The sequence below is a fragment of the Lepisma saccharinum genome, chromosome 19, assembly GCF_977018435.1.
Source record: "Lepisma saccharinum chromosome 19, izLepSacc3.1, whole genome shotgun sequence".
Classification (NCBI taxonomy): Eukaryota; Metazoa; Arthropoda; class Insecta; order Zygentoma; family Lepismatidae; genus Lepisma; species Lepisma saccharinum.
The window spans coordinates 57,259,849-57,272,057 of record NC_139247.1 but is presented as its reverse complement, the minus strand read 5'-3'; positions in this window follow the sequence as shown (position 1 = coordinate 57,272,057).

The following is a 12,209-nucleotide window of genomic DNA, read 5'->3' as shown; positions in this document are numbered from 1 at the left end:
AAAATTGCCCTGGATCCCAACGACGATAAGAGGTGCGTTCTCGAGTGTGGTATTCACACATTGCCGTGGGGGCACTATCGCTTAGCAGAAAGCAAAACCTGCAACATATGTCCATCTTCAACAGAAGATTCATAAAAACAAAACAAAACAACAACAAAAAAAAAAAAAACACTGTCTGTCATTACAAGAAACTTTGACTGTATTCTTAAATAACCAGCATGCCAATGAATTTGTTCGGTTTCAAAAAACAGATTATTATGGAAACCATACCAGATCATGAAGTCTTACCTTCTGTGTTACCTAAACTCAACGGTCTGTTGATCATTCACCTCAACAGCATTTGGACGAAATTGGATGACGATGTGGGCAAGATGTTTTATGTTTTTAATAACAATTTACATTTCTACGAAATTCCGATCGACGGGAAACTTCAAATCACCGTGAATCCGGAAAACGCAGGCGAAATCAAAATTTCTACCGGCAAGAACATTTTTCGAATCAAGCACGACAAGATGTTTTCTAACATTACGTACGATGTTTCCGCAGGAGATTATCTTTACGTGGAACTCCTTGGAGATTACGACAAACTTATTCCTCTCTTCGTAGAATTACGAATCGTCTATCCTATTATAAATAACCGTTAACCAAAAATGCCTAACGATATTTTCGGCAACACCAAGCGTGTGGACCACGCAGAAGAGATTCTCATGTTGGACATTCGAGTTAAGAAGTTGAGGACCGATTTGATCGCTTTGCAGGAAACCTTAAACAAAAGTTTAGAGTCGGAAATCGCTACGCTCCAAACGCAATGTCTCGACCCCATTCTGAAAATCGATTCCGAACTGAAGACGCTGATAAAAAATTATGTCGACGTACCTTCTTACGACAGCGTTCAAAATATACAGTTGAGCGTGGATTCGCTTCAAAATGATTTGGTCAAATTACAGCAATTTCAATCGAAAAATGAAGATTTGGAAAAATTGAAACTCGAAATCGAAGAACGAATTTCCACAATAGAAAAAAATTTCTCTGAACTTCAAACCGTCGTGAGCGATATAGACGCAGAACGCTTACATGTCGTCGTTTCCAAATTACAAGAAGAATTCACCAGCACGTTGGAAGAAATTAAATCCAAGTTGCAGACTTTGGAAGATACAATGACGAACCTACCATCGTCGGACGAACTGCAGGTCATCGGTAAAAGCGTCGCGAACATAAAAATTCAATTGGAGGCCTATCAAGATTTCGAACACATTCAAACCACCATCGCTACGCTTCAGGCGTCCTTGGAATTGATCAACGAAGAAATTAAAAATATTCACGCCGAGGCAAGAGCGTTGACGAGCATTCAAGACACGTTAAGCACGGTTCAGCAGAAGATCGAATATTTAGAAAATTTGAACGTCGAATCCAATCTTGCTCATTTTCATCACGTACTCGACAACATACAGGGTGACTTGGAATCGTTACGGACGAGCGTGCCTTCGAGCGAAGATTTGGAAAAATTGAAAACGGCGGTGACGGCACTATCCGAATCGAGCGACATCAAAAGTTCGTTGAGCGATCTCGAGAGTAAAGTGGCCAATCTCCCCACCTCCAAAGAATTGCACGCTTTGAAAAGAAACATATCTCGAATGCTGAAACGACTAGAAACGGAAACGGCGAACGTGGAAGAGATTCGAGACGAACTTGCTTCGCTGGTGTCGACGCTGCCCACTTCGCAGAGCGTCGCCGACCTTCACACGCAGTTTACAGAGATGCGAAGCATCGTGAACGATCTTACCGAGAAGAGCTCGAAATTGAATCAAGTCGAGAACCTTCAGAACATCGTCGTCAACATCAGAGATCAGCGTACCCAATCAACAGAGAATCTCCACGTTCGTCGAAGGTAACAAACTGTACATGTTACATCCTTATCATCCGTACTACAAGTTTCTCCTCGATGGTACGATTCAGATAAACGAATTTTCGTACTGGTCTCACGGTAGAAAAGCTAGCGTTCCCACCATGACATTGATATCGAATCGTGGTGTCCAAAAAGCAGGAAACATTCCTCTGGCACGTTGGAACGAAACGCGCAACATATATGAAATACACGAAGACGAAGATCTCACCGTTTTCGACGTGAGTGCCGGCGATAAGCTGATCGTTCAAAACACGAGCGAAGTGCCACCCTCTTTGAATCCCATCACGCTTGTGCTTCTCTTGAAACGTAATCTCTAAACAAAAAATGTCTCGGCAAGCCATCGTCGAAGAATTGCATAAACCTGCACGCCGCAACTACGAACGTTTGGCTGTGGTAACCAAGGGCATCGACGACCTCTGGCAAAGCGACCTCGTGGAGATGAGTAGCGGCAATTTGAAAAACGTGCATAAATTGAACAAGGGCAACAAGTACCTTCTCACCGTCATAGACACGTTTTCGAAATTCGCATGGGCTCTACCTTTGAAGGCGAAAACAGGGACGTGCGTCACGGAAGCATTCAAATTAATTTTTCGCGAAAGCGGTGGCAGACGACCACGGTCTCTGCAAACGGACAACGGTAAAGAATTTTACAACGCCGTATTCCAAAAGTTTATTCAAAAACATAAGATTCGACATTATTCGACCTTCAGTCACATCAAAGCCGGCATCGTGGAAAGATTCAATCGAACCTTGAAAACACACATGTGGAAACGATTCACGCTTCGGGGAAATTACAAATGGGTCGACATCCTGCCGGAACTCGTCGACACCTATAATCACACGGTGCACAGAACGATAGGCATGAAGCCAGCCAACGTTACCAAGTCCGACGAGCAGCGTTTAATTTCTACCGTTTACTGTCCAAAGTACACACCCACGACAAAGAAAGCTAAATTCAAAATTGGAGACCGGGTGAGGATCAGCAAATTCAAACGCACCTTCGAGAAGGGGTTCACAAAATATTGGAGCACGGAACTCTTTACGGTGGTTCGAGTTCTACCCGGAAACCGACACACGTATATAATAAAAGATAGTAGCGGTGAGATTTTGAAAGGAAGATTTTACGAAGAGGAACTCTCTAAAACGAAACACCCCGACACGTACCTCATCGAGAAAGTATTGCGTAGGAAAGGTGACAAACTGTTTGTCAAATGGCTGGGACTTCCGGAAAAGAGTTGGATCGACGCGGACGAAGTGATCTTGTGAGTACGTGGAACGTGGTGAAGGGTCTACCGGATCCACAAAATCAAACGAAGAAAAAGAACGGCGAGTTGCTCCCCGACAGCATCCGCTGTCTGATCGTAGGTCCTTCGGGGTGTGGGAAAACAACACTGCTCGTGGACAATTTTCTCCTCGCACCGAATTGGTTAGATTGGAAGAACAGGCACCTGTACGTGTTCTCGAAAAGTTTGGAGCAATCCAAATACCGGCAACTGATGAAACTGTACGATGGTCTGGATATTGCAACGTTCGCCTCGGAAATAAAACCACTCGACGATTGTCGTGAAAATTCAGTAGTTGTGTTCGACGACGCCATCCTGGAAAATCAAAATGAAATTCGCAACTTTTTCACGCAAGGTCGTCACAAAGGAATGGATTGTTTTTACCTAGCTCAAACGTTTTCCAAAATTCCAAAACAGTTAGTGCGCGACAACGCTAATTTCATATGTTTGTTTCGCCAAGATCACACCAACCTCAAGCACGCGTACGATGACTACGTAGGCGGAGACATGAACTACAATCAATTTTCGGAACGCTGCTGCTCTACTTGCTGGAACGGTGACGATTTCGGATTTGTGACGATCGACATGACGAGGAAACCCAACGACGGAAAATACAGAAACAAAATCAACGACTTTCTAAACGTTGCAACGTTGTGAGAAACGACGTATATAAATAACGTCATGACGAAACGAAAAATCGAAGACGAAAATCTCAAGCTTCGCGATTACCTCGCGAAACGCTTCAAAGGTTGGAAATCCGAGAATCGCGGATTCTACGAAGAGAAGAAACGTCAGGATCAACCTGTGATCGATGCCATCAGCAGTCTAGGTAAAGAAATTAAAAGTGTCACAGAACAAAATAAAAATTTGATTAATGAACTCGTACCGCTCGCAGCTAAAAGTTACGCCGTACCCACGCCTATTTCGAGCATTCCTTCGACGCCGTTCGAACTGAAGGATGCACCGGCACGACGTCGAGCCATAGGCAGCACGTCGTCGTCTTCGGATAAGATCGAGTTGGGACCTTTGGCACGAGACTACCTGAGCACGGGGAAATTCGACAAGGATGAAGTGTTCGGATTGTATCCCAGCATGGAAACCAGCGAAGGCGGCGGTGTGGTGTGGAAGATTGGGAAATCGAAGGTGACCTTCGAAGGCAACGACATTAAAATCAATTTAGGCGACAAGGATAGTTGGAACAGGTATCCGGGCACGGTGGGACTGTGGGAACTCGTCGCCAAAAAGCAGCCGAAAGATTACACCGACGAAGATTACCAGAGTTACAAGGAAATTCTGATCATGACGGATGCCTTGTACCAGAACAACGACGCCTCGCAGAATAGGGTGAAATCGAGCAGCGGCGAGAAGTACAGGAATCTCATCAAACCGATTTGGAACCAGGTCAAAACGGGCAGCGGCGTCAAACGCTACAACACGTTACCCAAAGAATTCGTTTGGGTGGACGACGTGAGGAAGCTCGTGGACCGATTGTTGGTGATAGCCGGCGAAGAGAATGCAGGCAACCGTAATTTCTACAACGAGAAGGTTGGCATCGTGGACATGATCAGCACGAAACTTTCCAACTTCATCGTGAAAGATGACAAGGGCATAGGTTACCTGATCAAAATCATCAACACACTGCCTCCGAAATTTTGGAACGTGGCCGAAGGAAAGGGACTTGTGAACGACATCATCAACAAGTTACCTTTCGAGATGCATCTACCTGGCTACCAGTACTGTGGACCGGGTACCAAACTCGAGAAAAGATTGGAGAGAGGAGACAAGGGTGTGAATCCGTTGGACGCCGCATGCAAAGATCACGACATCGCCTACAACACCACGCAGACGGATCTGGATGCACGTCACGAAGCAGATAGAAAGTTAGAGCACGCAGCTTTCGAAAGGTTCGTGAGCAGAGACGCATCGTTGGGTGAACGGGTCGCCGCACTAGGCACCACCATCGCCATGAACACGAAACAAAAATTGGGGTGGGGTATATAAATAACATACAGTAAAAAAAACAACATGGCTTGCATAACTGATTTGCCGCACGAACTACTATCTAAAATATTCAAAAAGGTAGTTAACGGAGATGTTAATAAACTTGTGATCATAGCAAAAACAACGCCGGAATTTCGCATCCCTTGTGAAATGGTTCTCAAGGACCATCTTCGGGAGATCAGCGGCCTGAGGTGCGATGATCTCAACATTCTGCTTTCGGCCGCAGGGGAGAAATTAAACGATAGGTCCGATGAATTGCACGAGGCAAGGCAGGGAAGAAGACGGTACACTGTAGATTGGTACAAGTCTATGCAGGAGACGGAAGATATCATTACGCACATCATCGCGTTTTCCGAAGCACGGACTTTCTTCCTCTGTTAAAAAATAATAATATATATACGTGTCAAAAAAAAAAAAAACTTGATATATAAATAAATAATCTTCGGTATATATAAATAACACACATCGTGAAAAAACAATTAAATTTCTCTCTAACACTTTGAAATTTTTTTTGATATGACGACTGAAAAAATAAGTGATCTCCAAGCATTAAAACAAATGCTAAATTTGTCAGTCGAGTATGTAAAAATTCAGGAATTGGAAGTCGACAAACCTTACACGATAACTTCTGGTTCAATCGTTTCTACCCAGTATGGTCCCAAGGTACGCCTGTTGCTCAACGCACAATACAGTCTATTTTTACCAGATCGATACGCTAACATGTTATCTGACGAGAAGCTATCTATTTTAATCGAGAACAAAACTCGAATTGTGTACAAGGGGACAAAGGAACTTCTTGGCAAGAAAACAAAGCACGTAATAGAATTTGTGTAACGACTGCGAGGCCTTGAAAATATATAAATAACATACCGTAAAAAAACTACACAAGAAAAAATCTCAGAATATATATATAAATAACATACCGTGAAAATAACACATAGAGCATCAACATGAAGCCCAAGGGTGTCGTGTACCAGATACCATACTCCAATCTAAAAAATCTAGGTACCCTCGATGGGTTACTCACCAAGAAACAACGCGAGAAGAAATGTTCTTGCTTGTCGAAAGGACACGGAATGAAATTGCTGCTCAGCACACCTCAATTGAAAAGATTGCAGCGTTCGCGGAAACAGCAAAAGATCGGAGGTTTCATATTCAGCATCCCGGCCATCCTGGCAGCATTGGGGGGCCGTTGGAAGTTTGGCCGGCGGAAGTGCCGCCATCGCGAAAACCGTCATCGACTCGAAGAAGAACAAGGCGGAATTGGAAGAACAGAAACGTCACAACCTGGCCATGGAGAAGAAGGGGAAGGGCGTAATGAAAAAGTTTAAAAAAAAGAAACAGAAGCACTCACCAACCGAGACATTGAATCTCTGATCGGACCGTTACAAATCAAACACTTCAGAGGAGTTTTCATGTCCGACTCGTTACCTTCAAGCGTTAAAAAAAAAGAATGCGGAGTAGTCAACTTGGACGGTCAAGAAAATCCAGGCACGCATTGGATATATTACCACAAAAACGACAATGATAAAGCATTCGTTTTCGATTCTTTCGGAGGTGTTCCACCTACAAATTTAGTTTATTATCTGAAAACAAACAAAACCTCCATATACTACAACGACGAACGCATTCAAAATTTCGGAGACGTAAACTGCGGTCATCTCTGCCTCTCCGTGCTCGCGTTTCTCTCTAAAATAAATAACCCTACGATCGAAGATTTCCAGAAAGCATTGTGGAACCTCAAACAGCATCACTAGGATGGGCGTGTTCCATCTCACGAGCGAATCTTCAATCTTGAAACTCACGCTGCACGACGACATCGTCTATCCTAAATCCGTGGCTCTGCGTGCATTCTACAGCATGTACCTCATACCCAATGTTACGCATCACAACAACAAAATTAGCGTCGGAAGCGAACACATCGTCGTCACGCCAGGACAATACAATCTTTCCACTTTGCAAGCTCAATTACCCAAAGGCACATACCTTTCTCAAAATTCGGTCACGCACAGAGTGGAAATCTTATCCGCGACGGAGACCGTGGACCTGGGCACCATGGGAGAACTTTTAGGTTTCGAGAATGACACCAAACTCGAAGCTGGCATCAAGCACGTAGCAACCAACATTCCTAAATTCTTGGCCATAGAGACTCTGAACGTACACTGCAACGTGGCGGAAGGCATGATCACGAAATCCTCGGACGGATTACTGGGAAGTCACAAGCAGACGGGAATCATAGCCACGTTCAAACCAAGTTCCGAGTTCATGGAACCGATCATCTACACGCCCTCTTCGCCGATCTATTTTCCAGTATGTCGCAACCGCATAGACGACATAGAGTTGGTGGTGACGAACGAGAAAGGAGAGGTGGTGGATTTCGCAGGCGCCACTACGACGGCCATCGTGGAGATCAGCGTATAATAAATAACCATACATGTAAAATGGAGCAAATCGAAAGTTACGAATTGCAATCTTTCCCTCCCAACCGTCGCACGTTCGCCAATCTCAACGAAGCGAACAGGGAGATCGAATACGACGTGGACGTAGGGGATGGGTTCGTTCATCCTCACAGAGCGGACCTCTACCTTCAATTCGAGGTGGTGAAGAAAGAAAGCGGAGACGCGTTTCCCGCAGCAGCAAACTTGATACTCGTGGACAACTTCGTGCCTCACCTGTTCTCGCAGGTGGAGGTGAGGAAACACAACACCGTCATCGACAGAATAGATTATCCAGGCATCACGTCGACGGCAGTGGGAACGTTGAAATTATCCAAAACGGACGCAGCGTACTACCAGGCCGGGGGATTCGAAGCCGGGACCAAAATATCGACGAGAAGTCACACGGTGCTCTTCCCCATGCGTCTGCTGCCTGGTTTCTTCTCGGACTACATGGAGATCATGTGGAAGGGAGGACTGCGCGTTACGTTTCGAAGAGCGGCCAACGACAACGACGCACTGATGCGATACGCTACTTTGGGTCCAGACGGCACCACGCCGATAGCCAACACTTTACCCGAAGCAGCCAAGTGCGTCATCCGGAGCATGGAATTGAGAATGCCGGTGGTGGAATACGAAACGAACTACGCCCTCAAGTACAAAGCGGAGATCTTGAAAAATCCGCAGGTGCCGATTCACTTTCACGGTTACCAGTGCGTGCAAAAGATGGCGTCGGGAAGTCACATGGAATTCGACGTGACGACGCAGTTCAACAACATACAGTTCGACATGCCAGATTTCGTCGTAGTGCTCTTTCAGACCGGACGCGATAACAACCAGGAAAAAAATTCCAGCAAGTTCGACGACTGCAAGATCAAGAACGTTTATCTGAAGAATGGGCGCAACGAAGTGTTCCCGCGCGAAAATTACAACCTCGACGTGGCCAAAAACGATTACCTCAAACTTTACGAAGCTTACACAGCTTACAAACGCGTGACCGAGGGAAGTGTGGACATGTACTACACCCCCAGCGAATTCAAAATCCACAGGCCGATGTTCGTCATCAACACATCTAAAAGAAAAAAGGTTGTGGTTAACGATCGAACCAACATCAAGGTCGTCTGCGAGTTCCACGATGCCTTGCCCGAGGATACCCTATGCAGTGTCATCCTGATTGCAGAGAAGTCCTTCGCCTACGACGTGAAGAACGAGAGGGTCACAGAGCAGTTTTAACAAGTTTTTTAACATCTTTTCTCGCACAATAAGAAATTTTCTGCACTAGCACAATCAGTTACAATGGCACAATACGAATTTCACTAGTTCAGATCAGTTACAAATGTCAATTTCATTAGTTATCAGTTACAATATCTTTTTGCACTTTAGCACAAGAGACAATCAGAAAATTTGCACAAAAAAAAAATTGTTGTTGTTTTTACACGTGAAAACTAACAATAAAATTTCTTTTTTTGTCGTTTCAGATGCTGTCGAAACATCTGAAACACATACACGCACACACTAGAAAAAAAACATGCAACTTTATTTGTAACACGCACATACATTCTCCATCTTCATCAAGAAAATATTATAATAAACATAATTATTTTTATCTATATCTCACAATAAAACTCTATATCTAACAATATCACAACATCAAATAATACTAGAGTTGTTAGTACACGTTGCATGCATTACGGAGGTCCTCTGTAGAGTTTCATGGAAGTTTGAGAAAAAAAAACACGTGAAACTCTACAGAGGCACGACTTTGTTAGCCGCGGCCATTAGAACTGTGTTGGGCACCGCGCACCCTCGCGAGGTTACAAGGGCCAGGTATCCTAAAAAACAACAATTATTATTTTGTTTGTTTGCTTGCGTCACAATACAGGCGCGCGCGCGCGTGCGTGTGGCACATCGTTCCCCCCGAGAGAGGTTTACAAAAAATCACGATATACGGAGTTGGAAAATTACGATATGGCGCATTCGCTTATTACTGTTGCCAGCCATAAATCTCTCTCTCTCTCTCTCTCTCTCTCTTCATCTTACACCAACGTTGGCATCTCTATTTTTTTTTAGTTGTAAGTAAATTCCCAACACACTCTAGTTAATAATGCTACATATTATACGCACACACGCACACACATACTGCGTTGCCGTCCACACATCTCTCTCTCTCTTTTACGGCAGTGCCGGCTCTCCTTGTTTAGTATATGCAGGTTGGCAAAAATTGCTTTATGCGCTGTAACGCAAGCCTCAAGCAAAGTTGCCGCCTCCTTGCTTTAGGTTAGGTTAGACCCAAAAACAAAAATCTTGGTGATTTTTTTTCGAGTGAGGAGTTGGCAACGTTGATTTTTACTTGAGAAAAATCAACCGGGTTGATTGCACAAGCAAAGTTGCCAGCTCCTTGCTTTAGGTTAGTTTAGACCCAAAAACAAAAATCTTGGTGATTTTTTTTCGAGTGAGGAGTTGGCAACGCTGATTTTTACTTGAGGGGCGGTCAACCGGGTTGATTGCACAAGCAAAGTTGCCAGCTCCTTGCTTTAGGTTAGGTTAGAGCAAAAAAAGCTGTGGGTAAGCCGTCGGTTGTTTAACTCTTCCCTTTCTCTTTTTTTTTCTTGTAAAAGGCTATGGCAAAATACCAGCGGGTTGGCAACCTTGCTTTATGCACTGTAAGGCAAGCCTCAAGCAAAATTGCCACCTCCTTGCTTTAGGCTAGGTTAGACCCAAAAAAAAAAACCTTGGTGATTTTTTCGAGTGAGGAGTTGGCAACACTGCGAGAAAATACCTCAAGCAAGATTGCCAGCTCCTTGCTTTAGGTTAGGTTAGACCCAAAAAACAAAAACCTTGGTGATTTTTTCGAGTAAGAAGCTGGCAACACTGCTCCTCACTTCAGCTCCTCACAAGAGGTCCGTGAACCCGCCCACTTGGTCTACTCTCATCAAACCGATTTGGAACCAGGTCAAAACAGGCAGCGGCGTCAAACGCTACAACACGTTACCCAAAGAATTCGTTTGGGTGGACGACGTTAGGAAACTCGTGGACCGATTGTTGGTGATAGCCGGCGAAGAGAATGCAGGCAATCGTAATTTCTACAACGAGAAGGTTGGCATCGTGGACATGATCAGCACGAAACTTTCCAACTTCATCGTGAACGACGACAAGGGCATAGGTTACCTGATCAAAATCATCAACACACTGCCTCCGAAATTTTGGAACGTGGCCGAAGGAAAAGGACTCGTGAACGACATCATCAACAAGTTACCTTTCGAGATGCATTTACCTGGCTACCAGACTGCGGACCGGGTACCAAACTCGAGAAAAGATTGGAGAGAGGAGACAAGGGTGTGAATCCGTTGGACGCCGCATGCAAAGATCACGACATCGCCTACAACACCACGCAGACGGATCTGGATGCACGTCACGAAGCAGATAGAAAGATAGAGCATGCAGCTTTCGAAAGGTTCGTGAGTAGAGACGCATCGTTGGGTGAACGGGTCGCCGCACTGGGTACCACCATCGCCATGAACACGAAACAAAAATTGGGGTGGGGTATATAAATAACATAGAGTAAATAATAATAATAATAACAACATGTCTCACATAACCAATTTGCCACCCGAGCTACTATCTAAAATATTCAAAAAAATAGTAAACGGAGATGTAGGGAAACTTGTAATCATAGCAAGAACGACGCCGGAATTTCGCACCCCTTGTGAAATGGTTCTCAAGGACCATCTTCGGGAGATCAGCGACCTGAGGTGCGGTGATCTCAACATTCTGCTTTCGGCTGCAGGGGAAAAATTAAACGAAAGGTTGGATGAATTGCACGAGGCAAGGCAGGGAAGAAGACGGTACACAGTAGATTGGCGCAAGTCTAAGCAGGAGACGGAAGATATCATTACGCACATCATCGCGTTTTCCGAAGCACGGACTTTCTTCCTCTGTTAAAAAAATAATAATATATATACGTGTCAAAAAAAACTTGATATATAAATAACACACATCGTGAAAAAAATAATCTTCGGTATATATAAATAACACACATCGTGAAAAACAATTAAATTTCTCTCTAACACTTTGAAATTTTTCTTTGATATGACGACTGAAAAAATAAGTGATCTCCAAGCATTAAAACAAATGCTAAATTTGTCAGTCGAGTATGTAAAAATTCAGGAATTGGAAGTCGACAAACCTTACACGATAACTTCCAGTTCAATCGTTTCTACCCAGTATGGCCCCAAGGTACGCCTGTTGCTCAACGCACAATACAGTCTATTTTTATCAGATCGATACGCTAACATGTTATCCGACGAGAAGCTATCTATTTTAATCGAGAACAAAACTCGAATCGTGTACAAGGGGACAAAGGAACTTCTTGGCAAGAAAACGAAGCACGTAATAGAATTTGTGTAACGACTGCGAGGCCTTGAAAAAAAATCTCAGAACATTTATATATAAATAACATACCGTAAAAAAACTACACAAGAAAAAATCTCAGAATATATATATAAATAACATACCGTGAAAATAACACATAGAGCATCAACATGAAGCCCAAGGGTGTCGTGTACCAGATACCATACTCCAATC